General features: G+C 37.3%; 1 protein-coding gene across 3 annotated transcripts in view; it reads left to right on the forward strand.

Annotated features, from left to right (window-relative positions):
* The window catches only part of LOC124365332 (orexin receptor type 2-like), a 361,016-nt gene that overhangs the window by 41,814 nt on the left and 293,169 nt on the right, over positions 1-26,033 (forward strand). For 2 of the 3 annotated variants that reach the window (XM_046821307.1, XM_046821315.1), the window contains exon 2: positions 2,832-2,882. The exons of the other annotated variant lie outside the window; for it this stretch is intronic. The gene's annotated coding sequence lies outside the window, so the exon portion shown is untranslated. The remainder of the gene's footprint in view (positions 1-2,831; positions 2,883-26,033) is intronic. 3 annotated transcript variants of the gene reach the window in all.

The raw sequence follows: 26,033 nt of genomic DNA on the forward strand, positions 1-26,033 counted from the left end.
TTTAAGATTAATTTGTACCAAATTTTCTAAAATTGTATTAGATTAAATTTAATGCATTAGCTAATATCCACATTGGTAACGACGTGGATATGTTAAGTCTAAGTAATTCTTGAAATCTATGATTTGAAAACAAAATTGTTATATTAAATCATTCTTAAGAACCCTTCTTACTCCTAGTGGTACTTCTTACAGTAACTTCTAAAGTGGTGTTGTCTGTATGTACGTCTGTGTGAGAGTTACAGGTTTACAAGGCTTTCTAGAAACTTGTAATTAGGCACATAGGTTCCTCTTGGACCAAGTAAAACCCTATTGAATTTGGATTATGGAGTTTTTTTTGCATATAGTCTATTAGTTTGTCTGTTGATATGTGCGATAATTCTTGATATAAAAGGCCTAGAGACTTTATATTTGGTGTATAGGTTACTCTTGGTCCACGAAGAACTATACTGATTTCGGGAACAAAAGATCAAAGGGCAATCCGTCCATTTGTTTGATAACACTGTCTTCCGGGTACGTTCATTATCCGTTGTATCGGTTTATTTTATATTAATCAATGAAATGTATGTACGTTGTTTTGTAGGGATTGGTATTTGTCCTCAGGTGGCAAATCTTTGTACATTTTCGTTAAAATATTTGGTATGTAAGCTATTTTGATCGTTAAAAATGTGTTGTTATTTTTGTGTTAAGTAAAGGTAATTTAGGTTATTACTTATTTAGTTTTCTGTTTGATTAGGTTTCTTTATTCAAAGCTTTGATTACAGTTTGAATCTTTCATCAACATAATTGAACCACTCTCCCGTTCATTCGGGCTTCTTGATTATGTTTGTTATATTTTGGTATTCAGTTTTAAGGAATATGTCTGAGGTCATATGTGGTAAGGTTGATCCCATTGCTAGTACATCGGTTTATTTGTAGAACTTTTTTAATTGGAAATAATTTTGGTTCAGAATGATTCCTAGGGTGTATTAAATTTGCTTAATGCGCCCTTTATCTAATTCTTGCAGCTTTTTCAGACAAGGATCATAACATAGAGGAAGAATGGTAACGAACTATTTGTTTGTTAGTATTTCCTACAAGCAGCAGTATACGAGTAGTTAGAATTTTCAAAAGAGGGCAATTTAAGTGTGGTTTTTTATATGCACTGTGGAAAACCTTGGTGGAGAGTTATGTAAAGTTCAAATTATCTGGTTGGCAAGTCTTAGACTGTTAACAGCATGGATCGGTGGTTTCTAATACTTTTTGTTAATTTTATTTTGGGGCCTCCGTATTATCCTCATAGGAAGGGGCTGTGACTCTCATTTACTACGCCATTGTGTTTAAGAGAAAAATGTATGTTTATCTTACGAATCCACGATTGGAAATAAATTCTACAAACAGTAGAACCCTCGTATTCGTCTAAAACTGGTATTTTTTAGTTCGGTTTCCAAAACGTAATTTACCAATAAACACAATAAGAATGCACTGCCAATATGTTTTAACACGTAGTTAAAATACAATAAAGCTAATATGTGGAAAATCAAACAATTATCAAAAGTAATTTAAGCTATACCAATTCATAAGAGAGCTTGAGTTATTAATGGTACGTACTTATAAATTGGCGGGATGTTACATGTTATAAAACGTAATTTGCAAAGTCCAGGTAAATGTGTTTCAAGAGCTGTCTTACTAGACCATTAAGCACCGTCAGTGAAGGCGATGATGGATGAGAGGCAATATGCAGTCCTCGACAACAGCCCTGGGTGGATTTGGTTACCTTCCTCTCGTCCAGATGAGGGAGAAGGATCATTGCTCTTCAAACTGCGGTTTAGTGCAAACCAATACTGTTTTCCCAACACATTTTTGGAGACTAACAGGAATAATTGTAGTACTTTTTAAATAACTGAAATAAATTTACTCGGAAATATAATTGGCTAAACGCCAACGTAGCTAGTAACCTAAATGATATAGAAATAAATGTCAAGTAATGTTTGTCTGTTTCTGTCTACTAATTTTGGAAGTAGATTAAAGTAAGGGATTCAAATTTAACATTTAAAATACTTTTATAATTTTATTGTACTTACATAATATGTATATTGAGGATCGAATTATCGAAATCTAACAATGTAAATATTTAACGGATTTCAATATTGGGAAAGTCCGTAAGGAAAATATAAAATTAAGAGTTATTTTAATAGCTCGTGATGAGACTAAAACTATGATAAACTGAATTTTCCCCGTAAAATAATTACATTTCAACGTAATACAAGCTTCCTATATTTCCTACAGGGAAGTTTCCGACAAAGTATTACGTTTTTTTAATTTGTGCAATTTATTTACATTTTTATTTTTATATATAAAAATGTAATACAACCGGTCTGAGACATAAACTATGCTTGTATATTAGAGCAATATTTATAGTTAATTTGTGAATATAATATTTTCAAAATATTATTTTTACTGTTCTTTTTTATGTATAAAAAACTTACGCAAAATTCGTAATTCGGCAAAACAATTAATTGTTATAATATAAACTATACAGAAAAAGTAGTAAAGTTATTATCTTGTTCTTAAACTGAAATTGTTGTAGCAAAATATAGTTTACTGGTATTTAAATAATGGTACAACTTTCTAAAACCATTAAAACGTTATAACTACTACTAATATTTTATGTGAAATATATTTTGACATAATATAAAAAATGTGTTTGTATACACACGATTGGCATTTTCTAACTCTAGAATCTCACACAAAAAATGCCAACTAGAAACCTGAGCCCCTTAATTAATGATGGACTGTTTTTGATTGATGACGGTCTGCTATTGTGGAAGTTATCGGTTCTCTACTGTTCCCAGGCTTGCACTTGTCCAGTGAAGAGGACTTCAGCTGTTCTGCAACAGTTCAAGGTCAGTTGAAATACTTTCTTTACTTGTTATGTTTTAAAGGTCTATTTTCCAATTCCACATGAAAACTCGTTCGTAAATTATTATTTATATGTTTAAGTGAGCAAATATACGTACAGTAGTAAATTCCAAACGCAAACTTTACTGTCTCACTTAACAACTACATATTACGCAACACTCATATTATTACTGTCATAAGTCAAACTGAAAAATCACCCAAGGACTAGTGTTATAAACTTTTAAAGAGCTATTATGAGCTACAACTGATATTTTGTGCGTAAATGCATTTAGGTACTAAATTTCAACAGTGTTAGAACTTTAGTTTCCTTGTAAAAATTTATTGACTAAATATTTAAACGAATGCTCCAAGTAGTGCAAAAATCCCTAAAGCCCAAAAAGCAGAGATATTGTACCGAGTGGATTGAAAGTCTCAAGAACATGTCAATATCCGTCTAGCAGACCCGCACTTGGCCTCAGTCATTGTTGGTAGCCATTCTGCAAAAAGGGATATACATTTCACAAGCCTTAGCCGAGTCGTGGTTTGAATTTGTATATTTCCAGAAAGACAGAAGTAAATAGTAACATCATATTTTAGACAAGTTATTTCGTTTTGCGTATATTAGAAGCATAAATAAAACTGAGATTCAAAATATGTTCTATAGTAACTATGTTATGATTGTATTATTGTAATATCTTAAGTATACAAGCAGTTTTTCACTATCTTGATAGTATTCACGCGGAGACAATGTGCATCATTTCACAAAAGTAAAAGTTACATAGTTAGGGCCATATTTACAGATTTTATAGTTAGTATATTTTTTGTAATGAACTCCTTTTTGAAACCTGACATGTTTTTAGGTATATTTTATTGGGAGGAAATTTTTATCTTATTTTATTTTTTATAAAACTTATGTATAAATTTAATGAGTGCTATTGCAAACTCAATGTCTAGACCTTGAAACACAACATTTTTCAGATTTGTCCAAATTTGTCACTATCATAATATTATATTCCCATTTGAACTTTCGGCTACGTGCAACTTCCGCAACTATTGTTCCTTTTAAGATAGCACTAGTGTGTGTAAGATAAATAATTATATTTTTGGTTCAGTTTCTTATGTAGAATTTGAGAACAAGGAACACATTAAAGCTGTTGCACATAATAAATTTAATATTTTTGTCAAACTCTCTTATTTCGTCACACTTCAAAATTGAACTTTAAAACATTATAAAATAAAACGGTTCTATAAGTATCTAAAGTGTCGTTTTTAAGTGCTAACTCAAATGCAGTTTCACTTATTCAAATACAGTTTTCAAAAACTGATCAGAAAAGTGCGTAAAATTGTGATGTGCAATTCACATATGGTAACCATAAAAACATTGCTTTTAACATTTATTAAATTTTTGTGACATAAAACAAATGTTCTAATTGGAAACCATCCCAATTTTAGCACCATAGGAACAATATTAAACTTTCAACACGTTTACACTCTCATTTTTGGTGGATGAATTTATTGGAGGTGTCTCATTTAAAGGTACACTTAATACGCATAAAAACTGTATATTATCTCATACCCTTATGAAACCAAAGACATCAAACCTTTGTTGTAATTTATCTTTTAAATATTTTCCATAAAGCTAAGACCAAAAGTTGAAGAGTATCAATGTTTTGATGGGGTTAAAAACCTTCTAGTAAACCCTCAGCAGGGATCTTTTCTGGCTGAATCTACCACTGGGCGCAGCAAAAACCGATGTGCCATTTAAATCTGGGCAACGTTTTGGATATCACTAACCGCAAATGTTGAGATTCCAGGGTACAAGGGTAATGCGATAGATCTAGTCTACTGCAGGAGATGACTGTTGGAGTTGGTGGGTTTCGTTTAAGTGTCAAAGATTCTTACTAGCCTAGACATAAGGATGTGACACCCCCTGCCTGCTTTGACTGGAGAGGCTGGTTCAGAGCTGGCCTCCCCTTCTTTCTACGGGACATAACTTGAGATTAGTGCCCTAAATTCTTCCTCATGGATCGCGATAGGAGGCGGCCCCTACCCATAACCTTACTCATCCAGAATACCCTGTCACTCCGGAAGCATTGCAAAGGTCCTTTATGACTAGTTGCAATTTATAAGCTTCTTGTCCTAAGAGAGCAAAATAAAACCTCCTAGAGATAGATTTACGAGCTATCTGCAATGCTGCATGGTAACAGACAGGCAGGTACGCTGTGATAGTATGTAAACGCCTTCATTGGTTTCCCTAGGGTAAGCATCCATTATTGTAGCACATTATAAAGTATATGACACATAAAGAAACATATTTAATTAGTGTGGATACTACTTATTCGTAAAGCACCATTAAAATTTCCAAAGATTTAACAATAAATTACTATTTGCACCTACAACTGACAATTATTTACTTCATTTTAAGTGACTGAATTTTTTTCGTTATGGCAAATAACGAAAGTAAAATTGTCATGAAATACCATATTAGAATAACAATAATCAACACAGTTGTTGATGTGTGGAGTACCCAAATGTAGCGGCTTGAATTCTTTTCTTTATTTGTAGGAATAAATGTAACAATTGTTTTGCATCTAGGGCCACTAACCAATCAGGGTTATTACTTAAAACTTTTAATTTAAGCAAAACTTGAGTTTCTTTACTACAAATAACTTTATTTTATCTTGTTATAAACAACAACATTGTTGTAGTTATTTGAATGACTTTATTTCCAAACATTATTGAGCAAATTGTGACGGAATGGATTACAAATATTTTAAAATGAAACCTCTAATACTGCAAATTACCATCAACATACTTTTAGGTATGTAAAGTTTGGGTAATTGTACTGAATATTTGTTAATTATAACGGATAAACATTCGCAGTGTGAGTAGATACTATTAGTATAAAGATACTGTTGTCGATATCAAACAAATAAAAGACACGTAATCTTGTTTTTAGTTATATGCATGATATAAGATATTTTGTAAGAGACGGTGAATACTTCAGAACTAATAATGGATCGAGATATCAGATACCCTCTAGGCGGGAATTGACATTTCACTCTTATTAGAGAGGAATAAAGTTCGAGTTTTGCGTCATAGGAGAATTTAATATAAACATAATAAACATATCCAGTTATTTAGTAATCAATTCGAATGTTTCCTGAATTATGCGATGCTTTGTTTCTACGTTGTGTAAGGTATTGCATTGATAATAAAATGGCACTAAGACACAAAAAACGAATATGAATTTATGAAACATATACGTGTATAAAAGTAAAATATTGTGATAAAAGCTATTAAAGTGATTCTTTCTTAGTTTGAAGTGATTGAAATACTTCTGTGAATAGCTATGCATGATTTTCAATTTCAATCTATGATATCATTGCAGAATTCTTAAGTTATATTTAGGGTTATTTCTATGAGATTTTACCATAGATTCAAATATTTGTATGAGGTATAAAAATTATAATGGATACAAATATACCTTTGCAGTTTAAAAAGAATTGAGGCAGAAAGATTTGGTAGTCATTGAACGGTTTTTAATGCCTAGTTCCAGCTTATTAAATGTTAAAGGACCGTTGCTAATGCTGTGTCAGTTGAAACATATAGTTAATATGTTGTTGACATAAATATACAGTTACTTTTATATACACTAAAGACGGAACGAAATAGACTCTCTTCCAATACTAACTCAACTCGATGTACTAACCAATTTGGAGTAAGTGCCTCATATATTGAAGTGATGGTTTATTGCTAGACCAAATTATAGCCCAATATAAAGATTATAACTTGTTATATTATCTTTGCTTGGATTGAAATGCCACGCTATCATCTCGCATCTCGAGATGTACGGAGCGAGAGGAGAAATACATCGCATGTAGATTTAGGTTTATGGTTGTTCCTCCCATAAACATGAGACCTTTGAGTTTATGGCAGTCAATGGCTTGTAAGGAGATTAAAATTGATCCTCTCAGATATTTACAGTCACTAAACGATTAAGGTCATGACCACAACTAACGCTTGGAATCGAATAAACAGATCGTATTCATAGGCGTGGAGTTTCTCTGTCTCTCTGAGGGTACTGAGCGGAAGTGAAATATTACAGCCTGTTGTTGAGCGTTTGCATGCACGGCTCAAAATGAGTCACTCTTCTGGGCCATAACTTTTTATGTAACCATTATTAATCAACAGCATTAAAAAATATTAATTTTTAATTTTTGGATGGTCTACCGTGGGTCTAAAGATACGTTGATACTCTCCTGCATTCTTCGATTGTTCTTTATAATACAAACATTGACATATAATATATATTTTAAAATACAGATTCTGCAAGTTAAGTTGCTTAAGTAAATAGGCGATTTAGAATATTGAATTGACGAAAACATTTCAGTTACCTTTAATTAATTAGCTTACGCAGCCAGTATCAACACTACCATATACTTTTAAGTTTATTACAAATAATAACTAATATAACAAAGTAGCCTTGAAAAAATTTAGCCTTTTATTATACTCACATATGGTACAAACATATAATCTTTTATACCTTTTCTAAAATATCATTCTTTATTGATTTCGTTTTACTATTCTTTTTCATATCTGTGCCTTTTATTTTAGAATTATATCTTTTTTGTTACCAAATATATTATTGCTTGTTTTTTTTTTCACTAACACTTTTTCATTCATGGGAATATTCATAAGCTTGTGTATCGCTGAGTAAAACGCAGCTAATTTTTGTTGCCATAGACGATTTGAAATTTTTGAAATGATAAGTTCAAGTTGATTTTCTGTAACATTTCAATGAGTGTGTTCCAGTTTATTGTGGAATGGCCAGATGTAATAAATTGATTTGTTCGTTAATTAAATTACGAATTTAACTGTATCCAAGGGTTTAAACAATATACAAATGTATTATCTTGGTTGTTATATGTAACAAATTGTTATCTCATGAAACAGATCTAATCCAATATATCACATTGTTTTTAATAGTATTAGCTTTATTAATAATTTACGTTTCTTATAATTTTTGAAAACATTTGTCGGCAAGAAGGCCAGATAAAGAAGATCATATAGCTAACGAATTGTTCTGTTTGTAATATGATCTATCATATTCAAAATAGTTTTGACTAAGTGTAATTTAGGTTAATTTCATTGTTTTTCAACATATTTAAAAATACGAGATATTTCTCTAATATTTTTCAATAGGAGTTAGTGGTATTTTTTTTAGTGATTTGCATTTAAATATTACGGAATTTGACAATTTTTGGTTATTCCTGTGTAGGGCTTTATCTTATTGGTTCATTTAAATTAATTTTTTCCAGGAATGTTTTAATTTTTTCACTGTATTTAATTTTATTTATACAGTGCTGCGCTATGTTTGTCGCCTTTTGCTATTATGGTGTCGTTTTTTGTTCAGATTGAATTAATTAATTTCATATCTTTATTAATATTGTATGATTATTTGCTTTTAGTGCTTGAATATGCTCTCTAAATATTGACTAAGTATTGACCGGTTTGACCAATGTAACGTTCATAACATTCAATATTCATAATTGGTAGAATAGGTACTGATTTTATATATTTATCCAATTGTTGATTAGAACTTTTAAAATTTTTTAATAAATTAAAAAACTCAATCATGATTTTATAAAACATTTTTTTATTAAATTGAAAGTGTTTTTTTAATTTTATGATTCAATTTTTATTTTTATTTACTAAAGGTTTTTCGGATTGGTTTATTTAGTTTTATGTTTTTATCAAACTTTTAGGTTGATATCACGTCGATAAACTACTAACATCATTAAAGTTTTGTAATATTTCAGCATAACTGTGAACAGGTTCTTATAAAAAAATAAATGAAAGCTACCAAAGTCAATAATGAACATTTACATATAAAGGCGAGTGGAGGAGATGAAGCTTTGATTGGTTGAAACTCCATCAATCGGTGATCAATTTGGATTCTTTATGAGATTATATCTTTGTATCTTTGTTAGACCAGGTTAAAACAGAACACAGTAGCAAAATTAAACGTGTAATAGAATTTGAACAAAAAAGTATTTAAAGAATAATACTACTATCCAAGGAATGAATTGAACAGGTGGAAAAATAATTTCAAGAAGATAAAATCATATAAGGAAGATAGGATATAAAAACTATTATAAAGAACCAAATTTGGTTATCGTTTGGCAATATTGATCGAGGTTAGTTGAGCTCAGCCAAACCACCATTACCCCTCCACGCCCCACACTCACCTTTATAAATGGCTGAGACATATATCCCACAAGACCTTCTCTAAAATGTTGATTGAGTTAGTAATATTTCAATAACATGATGACTGGAAACCTTATTAAAGTCAAATTTTCAATTAACACGGGTTTTATCGTGCTTTATATAACATCTCTTTGTGTATTTATTATAAATCAGAAACGATACAAAGTGGTGCTATGGACTTTTGATTTCTAGGACTAGCATTTCTAGGATTTCAGGAGGAATGAATTGTATTTAAATTAGGTAATTAAGGAAAAACTGGTCATGTTAATAAGTTATAATAAGGTTCAGGAAGTGTCATGTTTTTAATGATTTATGAATAAAGGGTGTTATATTTATGACTCGCCTTCGGCTCGCTGGGGGCTACCCAGGCCCCCATTTGGGTGTTGGCCAATTTCGGGGATAAGCGGAATTCAGTGACGGGTAATATCTGAGAATTATACTAGGGTCTGGGTGTTTAAATTAGGCCTAATTTATTGAAATTTTATTTATTAATCCAATTTTTGACTTTAATGACATTTTACTGCTTAACCGTTAGAGATACGAGAAAAAGTGACTGGACCTTTCTCGTCGGAAATTTAATTTTGTCTTTCGATTGTGCCCTCAGATTTGATCTACGACCTATGGTTTAGTCGGTACAACGCTTGGAATAAATGTCTGCACTGGTGGGGAAAAGAGCGATTTGGTGATTGGTAAAATTCGGACATGAGGCCATGCCAGGAAATTCCCTGGGGGGGGTTTAATGTTACTGGGGGGGTTAACATTTCAGGAGGTTTAATGTACTCAGGAGCTTATCTGGTCATACCAGGAAATCCCGGGGGGGTTAATGTTACCGGGGGGGTTAACACATCAGGGGGTTTAATGTACTCAGGAGGTTATCTGGTCATACCAGGAAATCCCCGGGGGGGGGTTAATGTTACCGGGGGTTAATGACACACTTGGACTTATTTTAGAGGGTGTTGTGTCTGTGAACATAATACAAATTCACTCTGTCCCTATCTACTATTGACGCTTAGCCAACGCTCAGCCAATTTATAATGTGGTGTTGTATTCACTAGTTAACCTAGCAAAGCAAGTGCAAACTGAATCTGGAACGAATTACACAAAATATTAGTCACATATTGGTTTAAAAACTCCAAAAATTGCCAATCCACGACAAATATTTTGCTATTTATAGCGTTTTCGGGCTTATTGAAGGACATGCAACAAAAAGGTACATGACCTTTTTTGTAGATCCCATCAATTTTTAGTCATAAACATTTTTACATTTAAGCTAGAACTATTTGTTTGGCCGCTATCGACTCTAGAAACAAAATTCTTAAATACAAATTAAGAAATATTTACATTTATTAGCCGAACCAATGGAGATAGAGCAAAAAGTTACTAGACCTTTTTTGTAGATCGCGTTAATTAGTGTTAAAATCAAATATTTATTTTGTGCTAAATTTAGAATTTTGCCTGCAATAAAGCCCAGAAAACAAAATTTCACGTAAAACTGAAAAAATCGATACTTTAAAACGCGTAATGCGGCCAAACCGTTGATGATAGGGCAAAATGTTACAAAACCTTTTTTGTAGATCACGCGATTTGCTAAATCCCATTGAAAATTTGTTTTGAGCTACGACCAACCGTTTAGCCGCTATCGAGCCCGAAAGGTACATTTTTGGGCGAAAATTTCAAAATATTTTAATGTAATCGCGTTTTGCGGCCGAACCGATGGAGTTAGAGCAAAAAGTCACTGGACCTTTTTTGTAGTTCACTTGATTCCTGATTATGAATTTTTCGTCAGATCGAAGCTAGCTCCAACGGTTCGCCCGCTATCGGGCTTCAAAGGGAAGCTGCAAGGCCAAAACAGGGGTCACTTCGCGAATTTTTTTGAGGGGTTCAAAAGTAAAAAATTCCGGTTTTTCAGACTTTTCCCGGTGGTTTGAGGACTCCAGCTACGTGTGTGCAAAATTTTGTGTTTCCAGCACTTCTAGAAGTGGGTTAGAATTTGTATACCCTATCAGTCAGTCAGTCAGTCAGTCAGTCAGTCAGTCAGTTACATATGCGGCTGTATATATAATAGGACTCGCCTTCGGCTCGCTGGGGGCTACGCCCCCAGGCCCCCATGGTGTACGCTTGCAAATTTCGGGATGAGTGGTTAAATTTACGCTTGTAAATTCGGGGATAAGAGAGATTTGGTTATTAGTAAAATTCGGTCATGAGGTCATGCCAGGAAATTCCCTGGGGAGGTGTTTAATGCTACCAGGGGTTAAGACATCAGGGGGTTATCTGGTCATACCAGGAACTTCCCAAGGGGGGGGTTAAGAGATTTGGTGATTGGTAAAATTCGGACGTGAGGTCATGCCAGGAAATTCCCTGGGGGGGGGGGTTTAATGTTTTCAGGGGTTAAGACATGAGGGGGTTATCTGGTCATACCAGTAACTTCCCAAGGGGGGGGTTAAGAGATTTGGTGATTGGTAAAATTCGGACATGAGGTCATGCCTGGAAATTCCCTGGGGGGGGGTTTAATGCTACCGGGGGTTAATACATCACGGGGTTTAATTTACTCAGTTGGTTATTTAGTCATAACAGGAAATTGCGCGGGGGGGGTTAATGTTACCGGGGGTTAACGACACACCCCAGGCTCCCTTTCGGGTGTTGGCCAAATTCGGGGATAAGCGGAATTCGGCATTATCTTGGACCTATGTTATTTAATTTTTCAGGTTTAATCAAAGTTTTGACTTTAATGGCGTTTTACGGGTTAACCGTTAGAGATACGAGAAAAAGTAACTGGACCTTTCCTCAAGGAAATTTAATTTTATCTTTCGATTGTGCCCTCAGATTTGATCTACGACCTACCGTTCAACCGCTATCAGGCAGAATGTTAAAGGGGGTTAAGACATCAGGGGGTTTAATTTAGTCAGGATATTGCCTGGTCATATGAACAAATTCCCGGGGGGGTTAATGTTACAAGGGGTTAATGACACACGTGGGCCTATTTTATAGGGTGTTGTGTCTGTGAACGTAATAAAAAACTCTGTCCCTATCTACTTTTGAAGCTTCACTAACGCTCAGCCAACTCCCGATGTGGAGGGGGGTTTTAGTCACTCGTTAACGTATTAATACAAGGTTAATCTGGAACCAGCATGAATCGCACTAATTATAGTTGCAAGATTTAAAACCCCTAAAATTGACGACAAAGAATTTGCCTTTTAGAGCATTAACCAGGCTTACGGAAAGATAAACGACAAAAAGCTACTGGACCTTTTTTGTTGATTTCATAAATAGCTAGTTATGAAAAGTTTTACATTTAAGCTACGGCCAACGGTTCGGCCACTATCGAGCCCAAAATGTAAGTTTTTAAGTGAAATTTTCGACATAATCACGTTTTACGGCTAAACCATGGAAGATAGAGTAAAAGGTCACTTGAACTTTTGTGTACATCGCATTATTTTGTATTAAAATCAAATTTTTATTCTGGCCTAGAACTAAGATTTTGTCTGAAATAGAGCCCAGAAAACAAAATCTTGCGTTAAACTTAAAAAATCGATACTTTATAACGCGTAATGCGGCCAAACCATTGGGGATAGGGCAATAAGTTACTCGACCTTTTTTGTAGATCACGCGATTTACTAAATCCCATTGAAAATTTGTTTTGAGCTACGACCAACCGTTTAGCCGCTATCGAGCCCGAAAGGTAAATTTTTGGGCGAAAATTTCAAAATATTTTAATGTAATCGCGTTTTGCGGCCAAACCGATGGAGATATAGCAAAAAGTCACTGGACCTTTTTTGTAGTTCACTTCATTCCTGACCATGAAATTTTCGTCAAATCGAAGCTAGCTCCAACGGTTCGCCCGCTATCGGGTTTCAAAGAAAAGCCAGCAAGGGCAAAAAGGGGTCCGTTCGGGAATTTTTTTGAGGGGTTCAAAAGTAAAAAAATCCGGTTTTCAGACTTTTCCCGGAGGTTTGAAGATACGTGCGACGTGCGTGCAAAATTTCACGTTTCCAGCACTTCTAGAACTATGTTAGAATTAGTATTACCTATGTGTCAGTGAGTGAGTGAGTTACACATGCGGCTGTATATATATAGGACTCGCCTTCGGCTCGCTGGGGGCTACGCCCCCAGGCCCCCATGGTAACGCTTGCAAATTTCGGGATGAGTGGTTAAATTTACGCTTGTAAATTCGGGGATAAGAGGGATTTAGTGATTGGTAAAATTCGGACATGAGGTCATGCCAGGAAATTCCCTGGGGGGGGGTTTATGCTACCAGGGGTTAAGACATCAGGGGGTTTATTACTCAGTTGGTTATTTTGTCATAACAGGAAATTGCGGGGGGAGGGTTAATGTTACCGGGGGTTAAAGACACACCCCAGGATCCCTTTCGGGTGTTGGCCAAATTCTAGGATAAGCGGAATTCGGAATTAAATTGGACCCATTTTATTGAATTTTTCGGTTTTAATCAAAGTTTTGACTTTAATGATATTTTTACGGGTTAACCGTTAGAGATACGAGAAAAAGTGACTGGACCTTTCTTGTCAAGGAAATTTAATTTTATCTTTCGATTGTGCCCTCAGATTCGAGCTACAAGCTCTGGTATACGAGGTACAGAGCGTGATAGGAAAGTCTGCACCGGTCAACTATTGTACATTGTTGAGTGTACATATAATAAAAACCTACCCTAAGTCAATATTTTTAAGTTGTTTAGAGGGTTTAATTTGCTCATGAGTTCATATAGCCATGCCAGGAAATTCCCAGGGGGGTTACCATTACCGGGGTTAGGTCACCAGGGGGTTAAATTTACTCAGGAGGTTATCTGGTCATACAAGGAAATTCCAGGGGGGTTAATGTTACCGAGGGTTAAGACATCTCGGGGTTTAATTTACTCAGGAGGTTATCTGGTCATAACAGAATATTCCCGGGGGGGAGTTAAGAGATTTGGTGATTGGTAAAATTCGGACATGAGGTCATGCCTGGAAATTCCCTAGGGGGGGTTTAATGTTACCAGGGGTTAAGACATCAGGGGGTTTAATTTACTCAGGATAATTTCTGGTCATATGAATAAATTCCCGGGGGGGGGGGGGGTTAATGTTACAAGGGGTTAATGACACACGTGGGCCTATTTTAGAGGGTGTTGTGTCTGTGAACATAATAAAAAACACTCTGTCCCTATCTACTATTTAAACTTCACTAACGCTCAGCCAACTCCCGACGTGGAGGGGGGTTTTAGTCACTCGTTAACGTAGTAATACAAGGTCAAGCTGGAACCAGCATGAAGCGCACTAATTATAGTTGAAAAATTTAAAACACCTAAAAGTAAAGACGAAGAATTTGTCATTTAGAGCATTTATCAGGCTTACGGAAAGATAAACGATAGAAAGCTGCTGAACCTTTTTTTTAGATCCTATGAATAGCTAGTTACAACAAATTTTACATTCAAGCTAGGGCTAACGGTTCGGCCAATATCGAGCCCAGAAGGTAAGTTTTTGAGTGAAATTTTCAACATAATCACGTTTTACGGCTAAACCATGGAAGATAGAGTAAAAATGTCACTGGACCTTTTTTGTAGACCACATTGTTTGCTATTAAAATCATATTTTTAATTTGGCCTAGAACGTACGGTTTTGTCTGCAATGGAGTCCAGAAAAACAATAACTCACGTAAAATTTGAAAAATCGATACTTTAAAACGCGTAATACGGCCAAACCATTGAGGATAGGGCAATAAGTTATTAGACCTTTTTTGTAGATCACGTAATTTTCTAGATCCCATTGAAAATTTGTTTTGAGCTACGACCAACCGTTTAGCCGCTATCGAGCCCGAAAGGTAAATTTTTGGGCGAAAATTTCAAAATATTTTACTCTAATCGCGTTTTGCGGCCAAACCGATGGAGATATAGCAAAAATGTCACTGGACCTTTTTTGTAGTTCACTTCATTCCTGAACATGAATTTTTCGTCAGATCGAAGCTAGCTCCAACGGTTCGCCCGCTATCGGGCTTCAAAGAAAAGCCTGCAAGGGCAAAAAGGGGTCACTTCGCGAATTTTTTTGGGGGGTACAAAATTAAAAAATTCCGGTTTTCAGACTTTTCCTGGTGGTTTGAAGATTCCAGCTACGTGTGTGCAAAATTTGGTGTTTCCAGCACTTCTAGAAGTGGGTTAGAATTAGTATTACCTATGTGTCAGTGAGTCAGTCAGTCAGTTACACATGCGGCTGTATATATATGGGATTAAAATAATTAAAAACAAATTCATAGGAAAATTAAAAAAAACAAGCGCTGATAGCGTTTTCGGGCTTATAAAAGGACATACAAACAAAAAGGTACATAACCTTTTTTGTAGATCCCATCAAATTGTAGTCATAAACATTTTTACATTTAAGCTAGAACTAACTGTTTGGCCGCTATCGACTTTAGAAACAAAGTTATTAAACACAAATTAAGAAATATTTACATTTATTAGCCGAACCAATGGAGATAGAGCAAAAGGTCACTGAACCTTTTTTGTAGATCGCGTTAATTAGTATTAAAATCAAATTTTTATTTTGTGCTACAATTAGAGTTTTGTCCGCAATAAGACCCAGAAAACAAAATCTCACGTAAAACTTAAAAAATTGATACTTTAAAACGCGTAATGCGGCCAAACCGTTGAGGATAGGGCAAAATGTTACTGAAGCTTTTTTGTAGATCACGCTATTTGCTAAATCCCATTGAAAATTTGTTTTGAGCTACGACCAACCGTTTAGCCGCTATCGAGCCCGAAAGGTAAATTTTTAGGCGAAAATTTCAAAATATTTTAATGTAATCGCGTTTTGCGGCCGAACCGATGGAGTTAGAGCAAAAAGTCACTGGACCTTTTTTGTAGTTCACTTCATTCCTGATTATGAATTTTCCGTCAGATCGAAGCTAGCTCCAACGGTTCGCCCGCTATCGGGCTTCAAAGGGAAGCCTGCAGGGCCAAAACAGGGGTCACTTCGCGAATTTTTTTGAGGGGTTCAAAAGTAAAAAACTCCGGTTTTTCAGACTTTTCCCGGAGGTTAGAAGATACGTGCGACGTGCGTGCAAAGTTTCACGTTTCCAGCACTTCTAGAACTATGTTAGAATTAGTATGATTATATGTCAGTGAGTCAGTGAGTTACACATGCGGCTGTATATATATAGGATACTCGCCTTCGGCTCGCTGGGGGCTACGCCCCCAGGCCCCCATGATGTACGCTTGCAAATTCGGGGATGAGCGGTTAAATTTACGCTTGTAAATTCGGGGATAAGAGAGATTTGTTGATTGATAATATTCGGACATGAGGCAATGCTAGGAAATTCCCTGAGGGGGGGTTTTAATGTTATCTGGGGTTAAGACATCAGGGGGTTATCTGGTCATACTAGGAACTTCCCAAGGGGGGTTAAGAGATTTGTTGAGTGGTAAAATTCGGACATGAGACCATGCCAGGAAATTCCCTGGGGGGGGGGGGTTTAAAGTTACCAGGGGGGTTAACACATCAGGGCGTTTAATTTACTCAGGAGGTTATCTGAGGCCCCCTTTCGGGTATTAGCCAAATTCGGGGATAAGAATGATTTGGTGATAGGTAAAATTCGGACATTATGTCATACCAGGAAATTCCCAGGGGGAGGTTTGTAACGTTTACCGGGGGTTAAGGCATCAAGGGTGATCTGGTCATAACAGGAACTTGCCAAGGGGGGTGAAGAGATTTGGTAAATTGGTAAAATTCGGACGTGAGGTCATGCCAGGAAATTGCTTGGGGGGGTATAATGTTACCGGGGGAGTTAACACATCAGGAGGTTTAATTTACTCAGGAGGTTATCTGGTCATACCATGAAGTCGCCGGAGGGGGGTAAATGTTACCGGGGTTAATGACACACGTGTGCCAATTTTATAGGGTTGCTCAGGAGTTAATATAGCCATGCCAGGAAATTCCCAGAGGGTAATGTTACCGGGGAAATGTTATGTCCGAGCTTAAGATTACTGGTTTTGGGAGTGAAAAATTGACCAACTTTATCTACTTTTCCAGATTAATTCAAACTTTTGACTTCAAAGGCATTTTGTGGCTTAACCGTTAGAGATACGACAAAAAGTGACTGGAACTTTCTTGTCGGAAATTTGATTTTGTCTTTCGATTATGCCATCAGATTTAAGCTACGACCTATAATTTAGGCAGTACAGAGCTTAGGACAAAAGGCTGCACTGTGCAGTTTTAAAAATATCACGTAAAACTTAAAAAATCAATACTTTATAACGCGTTATGCAGCCAAACCGTTGAGGATAGGGCAAAATGTTACTGAACATTTTTTGTAGATCACGCAATTTCCTTAATCCTTTTAAAAATTTGTTTAGAGCTACGACCAACCGTTTAGCCGCTATCGAGCCCGAAAGGTAAATTTTTAGGCGAAAATTTCCAAATATTTTCACTTAATCACGTTTTTGCGGCCAAACCAATGGAGATAGAGTAAAGAGTTACTGGCACATTTTTGTAGATTACCTCATTTCCTAACTCCAACGTCTGTCTTATTTCGACCTCCGTCCAATGGTTTCGCCGCTATCGAGCCCGAAAACAAAAGTTTCACGTAAAAATTACAAAACAATTGCACATAATCACGTTTTTTCGGCCGAACCACTGGAGATACAGCAAAAAGTTACTGGACCTTTTCTGTAGATCGCGCAATTTGCTAATTTGATGGGTCAATCAGATTTGAGCTACGACCTACCGTTCGGCCACTATCAGGCTCGAAACTTTATTTTAAGCAAAAAAAATCTCTGGAATGTCAAACATTCCCGCGTTTTGTCGCTTAACCACACGAGATAGGACAAAAAGTCACTGGACCTTTTTTGTAGTTCACTTCATTCCTGACTAACGATTTTTTCATCAGATTGAAGCTAGCTCCAACGGTTCACCCGCTATCAGGCTTACAAGAAATGCCTGCAGGGGTAAAGAATGCGCGATTTTTGAGGAATTTTTTTGAGGGGTTTAAAAGTAAAAAAGTCCGGTTTTCAGACTTTTCCTCCGGGTCATATTGTGAAAGGTACCTGCGTGCCAAATTTCAAGTTTCCAGCACTTCTAGAACTATGTTAGAATTTGTATCTATATGTCAGTCAGTCAGTTACACATGCGGCTGTATAAGTATTTAGACTCGCCTTCGGCTCGCTGGGGGCTACGCCCCCAGGCCCCCAAAGTAAGTGCCTTAAATTCGGGGATAAGATTGATTTGGTGATAGGTACAATTCGGACATGATGTCATGCCAGGAAATTCCCGGGGTGGGGTTAACGTTACCTGGGGATAAGACTTCAGGGGGTTATCTGGTCATACCAGGAACTTCCCTAGGGGGGATTTAAGAGATTTGGTGATTGGTAAAATTCGGACATGAGGTCAAGCAAGGAAATTCCCTGGGGGGCTTAACGTTACCAGGGGGGTTAACACATTAAAAGGTTTAATTTACTTAGAAGGTTATCTGGTCATACCAGGAAATCCCAGGGGGGTTAATGTTACCGGGGGCTAATATCACACCCCAGGCCCCCTTTTGGGGTATTGCCCAAATTCGGGGATAAGCGGAATTCAGATTAGTATTTTAGACCTATTTTATTGAATTTTCAAGTTTTGACTCTAAGGCCATTTTGTGGCTTAACCGTTTAGAGATACGAGAAAAAGTGACTGGACCTTTCGTGTCGGAAATTTAATTTTGTTGTTCGATTATGCCATCAGATTTGAGCTACGAGTTCAGAGCGTGGTAGTAAAGTCTGCACCTGTCAACTATTGTAAATTGTTGAGTGGAAAATATAGTAAAAAACCTACCCTAAGTCAACGTTTTTAAGTTGTTTAGGGGGTTTTATTTGCTCAGGAGTTTATATAGTCATGCCAGGAAATTCCCAGGGGGGAAGTTAATCTTACCGAGGTTAGGCCATCAGGGGGTTTAATTTACTCAGGAGGTTATCTAGTCATAACAGGAAATTCCCGGGGGTGGTTAAAGGATTTGGTGATTGGTAGATCTGATGTACGCTAGCAAAATCGGGGATGAGAGGGATTTGGTGATTGGTAAAATTCGGACATGAGGTCATGCCACGAAATTCCCAAGGGGGGATGTTTAACATTACCGGGGGTTAAGACATGGGGGGTTATCTGGTCATACCAGGAACTTCCCAAGGGGGGGTTAAGAGATTTGGTGATTGGTAAAATTCGGACATGAGGTCATGCAGGAAATTCCCTGGGGGGGGGGGGTTTTAATGTTACCGGGGAGTTAACACTTCAGGGGGTTTAATGTACTCAGGATAGTATCTGGTCATACCAGTTAATCCACGGGGGGGGTAATGTTACCGGGGGCTAATAAACACACCCCAGGCCCCCCTTTTGGGTGTTTGCCAAATTCGGGGATAAGAGTGATTTGGTGATAGGTAAAATTCGGACATGCGGTCATACAAGGAATTCCCTAAGTCAGAGGACGTATGTATACCATAGTTTAATTTTCCGGATTTACCCAAACTTTTGACTTTGAGAGCGTTTTGCGGCTTAAACCGTTAGAGATACGTGAAAAAGTGACTGGACCTTTCTTGTCGGAAATTTAATTTTATATTTCGATTCTGGTGTCCGATTTTAGCTACGACGTCTGGTTTAGCCAGTACGGAGCTGTGGAGAAAGGACTGCACTGGTGGGCTATTGTGAATTGTTTAGTGTAAATATAACAAAAACCCAACCCTGAGTCATTATTTTTAAGTTGTTTAGGGGGTTTAATCTGCTCAGAGGTTTATATTGTCGTGAAAGGAAATTCCCGGGGGGGGGGAGAATAATGTTAAAGGGGGCTAAGACATCAGGGGGTTTAATTTACTCATGAGAAGATTATCTGGTCTTATCAGAAGATTCCGGGGTAGGGGGGTTGTTTGGGTGTTGGGAAAATTCGGGGATAAGCGGTATTCAGGAGTTCATCTACTAGGAAATTCCCTGGGGGGGGTTAATGTTACTGGGGGTTAAGACATCAGGGGGTTATCAGGTTATACCAGGAACTTCCCAAGGGGGTTAAGAGATTTGGTGATTGTTAGAATTCTGACATGAAGTCATGCCAATAAATTCCCTAGGGGGGGTTAATGTTACCAGGGTGGTTAACACATCAGGGGATTAATTTACTCAGGAGGTTATCTGGTCATACTAGGAAATCCTCGGAGGGGGGTTAAAGTTACCGGGGGTTAATGACACACTTGTGCCTATTTTAGAGGGTGTCGTGTCTGTGAACAAAATAAAAATTTGTTCTGTCCCTATCTACTATTGACGCATAGCTAACGCTCAGCCAACTTATTATGTGGGGTTGTATTCACTCGTTAACCTAGCAAAGCCTGAATCCTGATTGAATTATACAAATATTAACCACATAATAAATATATATTTAAAACTCCAAAAATTTCCAATTCACGACAAATATTTTGCTATTTATCGCGTTTTTCAGGCTTATCAAAGGACATACAGCAAAAAGTTATTAGACTTTTTTTGTAGAACACGTCGTTTACTAAAACTTATTAAATGGATGTTTTGAGCTACGACCAACCGTTTAGCCGCTATCAAGCCCGCAATGTAAATTTGTAGGCGAAAATTTCCAAATATTTTCACTTAATCGCGTTTTGCGGTCAAAACTAATGGAGATATAGTAAAAAGTCATTTGACCTTTTTTGTAGATCATATTATTTCGTAAATCTAACCTTTGTTTTATTTTGACCTCCGACCAATTGTTTCGCCGCTATCGACCCCAAAAACAAAGTTTTCACGTGAAAATTACAAAAATATTGCACATAATCACGTTTTTCGACCAAACTAATGGAGATAGAACAAAAAGTTACTGGATCTTTTCTGTAGATCGCAAAATTTGCTAATTTGATGGGTCAATCAGATTTGAGCTACGACCTACCGTTCGGCCGCTATCTGGCTCGAAACATTCATTTTAGCGAAAAAAATCTCTGGAATGTCAAATGTTCCCGCGTTTTGTCGCTTAACCATGGAAGATAGAGCAAAAAGTCACTAGACCTTTTTTGTAGTTCATTTCATTCCTGACCATGAATTTTTCGTCAGATCCGAGCTAGCTCGAACGGTTCGCCCGCTATCGGGCTTACAAAAAAGGCCTGCAGGGGTAAAGAATGTGCGATTTTTTGGGAATTTTTTTGAGGGGCTTAAAAGTAAAAAAGTCCGGTTTTCAGACTTTTCCTCTGGGTTATATTGCGAAAGGTACCTGCATGCCAAATTTCAAGTTTCCAGCACTTCTAGAACTATGTTAGAATTTGTATATATCTGTCAGTCAGTGAGTGAGTCAGTCAGTTACACATGCGGCTGTATATTATATGGGACTCGCCTTCGGCTCGCTGGGGGCTACGCCCCCAGGCCCCCAAAGTAAACGCTTGCAAATTCGGGGATAAGCGGAATTCGGTGACTGGTTAAGTCCGGACATTAAGTAAATAACAAGGGATTTAAAAATTGACCTTTTTCATAGATTTTTTTCCGGATTCGTAAAAACTTTTGACTTTGAGGGCATTTTGCGGTTAAACCGTTAGAGATACGACAAAAAGTGACTGGACCTTTCTTGTTGGAAATTTAATTTTGTCTTTCGATTGTGCCCTCAGATCTGATCTACGACCTATGGTTTAGCCAGAAATGAGCTCGGGAGAAAAGTCTGCACGGGTCAGCTATCTTGAATTGTTTAGTATAAACATAATAAAAACCGACCTCAAGGCAGTATTTTAAGTCGAACAGGGGGTTTAATATCACCAGGAGACTATCTAGTCAAGGCGAGAAATTCCCTGGGTGGGTGATTAATGTTAAGGAGGTTAAGACAAGAGGGGGTTTAATTTCGTCAGGATATTGTCTGGTCATATGAACAAATTCCCAGGGGGGGTTAACGTTACCGGGGGATAAGTCTCCAGGGGGTTATCTGGTCATACCAGGATCTTCCCAGGGGGGGGGTTAAGAGATTTGGTGACTGGTAAAATTCGGACATGAGGTCATGGCAGGAAATTCCCTGGGGGGGTTTAATGTTACCAGGGGGGTTAACACATCAGGGGTTGAATGTACAGGAGGTTATCAGGTCATACCAGGAAATCCCCGGGGGGGGGGGTTAATATTTACCGGGGGTTAATGACACACTTGGGCCTTTTTTAGAGGGTATTGTGTCTGTGAACATAATAAATATTCCTCTGTCCCTATCTACTATTGACGCTTAGCTAACGCTCAGCCAACTCCCGAAGTCACTGAACCTTTTCTGTAGATCACGTGATTTCCTAAATCCCGTTTAAAATTTGTTTTGAGTTACGACCAACCGTTTAGCCGCTATCAAGCCCGGAATGTAAATTTTTAGGCGAAAATGTCCAATATTTTCACTTAATCGCGTTTTTGCGGTCAAAAACTAAGGGAAATATAGTAAAAAGTCACTGGACCTTTTTTGTAGGTCATCTTATTTCCTAAATAAAACGTTAGTCTTATTTTGACCTCCGACCAATGGTTTCGCCGCTATCGACCCCAAAAACAAAAGTTTCGCGTAAAAGTTACAACAAAATTGTACATAATCACGTTTTTCGGCCAAACCAATCGAGATAGGGCAAAAGATTACTGGACCTTTTCTGTAGATCGCGCAATTTGCTAATTTGATGGGTCAATCAGATTTGAGCTACGACCAACGGTTCGGCCGCTATCGGGCTTGAAACATTATTTTTATCGAAAAAATCTCTGGAATTTCAAATGTTCGAGCGTTTTGTCGCTTAACCATGGAAGATAGAGCAAAAAGTCATTAGACCTTTTTTGTAGTTCACTTCATTCCTGACCATGAATTTTCCGTCAGATCCGAGCTAGCTCCAACGGTTCGCCCGCTATCGGGCTTACAAAAAATGCCTGCAGGGGTGAAGAATGCGCGATTTTTTGGGAATTTTTTTGAGGGGTTGAAAATGAAAAATTCTCACTTTTCGGGATTTTCCTGGTGGTTACACGTGGAAAGCTATCTGTGTACCAAATTTCAAGTCTCTAACTCATCTGGAAGTAGGTTAGAATTAGTATACGTGAGTGAGTGAGTCAGTCAGTCAGTTACACATGCGGCTGTATATATATTAGACTCGCCTTCGGCTCGCTGGGGGCTACGCCCCCAGGCCCCCATTTGGGTGTTGGCTAAATTCGGGGATAAGCGTAGTTCGGTGATTGGTTAAATTCAGACGTGAAGTTTCCAAATTTTATGAATCCGTTCTCGAGAATCTTACGGGTCGTAATGCTTCGCTAACGCTCAGCCAAAAGATGTGTGGTGTATAATATTAATCAATTGATGTGGTAGAAGAGTTAAGTTATGTGTTCGTGAAATTTGGAGACAAGAAGAATTTGGTTTTAACCAAAGTCAGAGGACGTATGTATACCATAGTTTAATTTTCCGGATTTACCCAAACTTTTGACTTTGAGGGCGTTTTGCGGCTTAACCGTTAGAGATACGTGAAAAAGTGACTGGACCTTTCTTGTCGGAAATTTAATTTTATCTTGCGATTCCGTCGTCAGATTTTAGCTGCGACCTTTGGTTTAGCCAGGAATGAGCTCGGGAGAAAAGTCTGCACTGGTCAGCTATCGTGAATTGTTTAGTACAAACATAATAAAAACCGACCTTAAGGCAGTATTTTAAGTTGAACAGTTGATTCAATATCATCAGGAGATTATCTAGTCAAGCCAGGAAATTCCCTGGGGGGGGGGGTTAATGTTACCGGGGGGGTTAACACATCAGGGGGTTTAATTTACTCAGGAGGTTATCTGGTCATACCAGGAAATCCTCGGAGGGGGGTTAATGTTACCGGGGGCTAATGACACACCTGTACCTATTTTAGACGGTGTTGTGTCTGTGAACAAAATAAAAATTTATTCTGTCCCTATCTACTATTGACGCAAGCTAACGCTCAGCCAACTTATTATGTGGGGTTGTATTCACTCGTTAACCTAGCAAAGCCTGAATCCTGATTGAATTACACAAATATTAGTCACATATAGGCCTAATATATATTTAAAACTCCAAAAATTTCCAATTCACGACAAATATTTTGCTATTTATCGCGTTTTTTCAGGCTTATTAAAGTACATACAGCAAAAAGTTACTACACTTTTTTTTGTAGAACACGTCGTTTACTAAAACTTATTAAGTCGCATTTTTTGAGCTACGACCAACCGTTTAGGCCGCTATCAAGCCCGGAATGTAAATTTGTAGGCGAAAATTTGCAAATATTTTCACTTAATCGCGTTTTGCGGTCAACCTAATCGAGATATAATAAAAAGTCACTTGACCTTTTTTGTAGATCATATTATTTCCTAAATCAAACCTTTGTTTTATTTTGACATCCGACCAATTTTTTCGCCGCTATCGACTCCGAAAACAAAGTTTTTCACGTGAAAAATACAAAACAATTGAACTTAATCACGTTTTTTCGGCCAAACCAATGCAGATAGGGCAAAAAGTCACTAGACCTTTTCTGTAGATCACGTAATTTGCTAATTTGATGGGTCAATCAGATTTGAGCTACGACCTACCGTTCGGCCGCTATCGGGCTCGAAACATTACTTTAAGCGAAAAAAATCTCTGGAATGTAAAATGTTCGAGCGTTTTATCGCTTAACCATGGAAGATAGAGCAAAAAGTCACTGGACCTATTTTGTAGTTCACTTCATTTCTGACCATGAATTTTTCGTCAGATCCGAGGTAAGCTCCAACGGTTCGCCCGCTATCGGGCTTACACAAAAGGCCTGCAGGGGTGAAAAATGCGCGAATTTTCTCGAATTTTTTTGAGGGGTTTAATAGTAAAAATGTCCGGTTTTCAGACTTTTCCTGTTGGTTATACGGCGAAAGGTACCTGCATGCCAAATTTCAAGTTTCCAACACTTCTAGAAGTATGTTAGAATTTGTATGATCTGTCAGTCAGTGAGTCAGTTTCACATGCGGCTGTATAGTATATTAGATAACCGTTAGAGATATGACAAAAAGTGACTGGACCTTTCTTGTCGGAAATTTAATTTTGTCTTTCGATTGTGCCCTCAGATCTGATCTACGACCTATGGTTTAGCCAGAAATGAGCTCGGGAGAAAAGTCTGCACGGGTCAGCTATCTTGAATTGTTTAGTATAAACATAATAAAAACCGACCTCAAGGCAGTATTTTAAGTCGAACAGGGGGTTTAATATCACCAGGAGACTATCTAGTCAAGGCGAGAAATTCCCTGGGTGGGTGATTAATGTTAAGGAGGTTAAGACAAGAGGGGGTTTAATTTTCGTCAGGATATTGTCTGGTCATATGAACAAATTCCCAGGGGGGGTTAACGTTACCGGGGGATAAGTCTCCAGGGGGTTATCTGGTCATACCAGGATCTTCCCAGGGGGGGGGGGGTTAAGAGATTTGGTGACTGGTAAAATTCGGACATGAGGTCATGGCAGGAAATTCCCTGGGGGGGTTAATGTTACCAGGGGGGTTAACACATCAGGGGGTTGAATGTACAGGAGGTTATCAGGTCATACCAGGAAATCCCCGGGGGGGGGTTAATAATTACCGGGGGTTTAATGACACACTTGGGCCTTTTTTAGAGGGTATTGTGTCTGTGAACATAATAAATATTCCTCTGTCCCTATCTACTATTGACGCTTAGCTAACGCTCAGCCAACTCCCGAAGTCACTGAACCTTTTCTGTAGATCACGTGATTTCCTAAATCCCGTTTTAAAATTTGTTTTGAGTTACGACCAACCGTTTTAGAGCCGCTATCAAGCCCGGAATGTAAATTTTTAGGCGAAAATGTCCAATATTTTCACTTAATCGCGTTTTGCGGTCAAACTAAGGGAAATATAGTAAAAAGTCACTTGACCTTTTTTGTAGGTCATCTTATTTCCTAAATAAAACGTCAGTCTTATTTTGACCTCCGACCAATGG

Source organism: Homalodisca vitripennis, chromosome 1, assembly GCF_021130785.1.
Source record: "Homalodisca vitripennis isolate AUS2020 chromosome 1, UT_GWSS_2.1, whole genome shotgun sequence".
NCBI lineage: Eukaryota > Metazoa > Arthropoda > Insecta > Hemiptera > Cicadellidae > Homalodisca > Homalodisca vitripennis.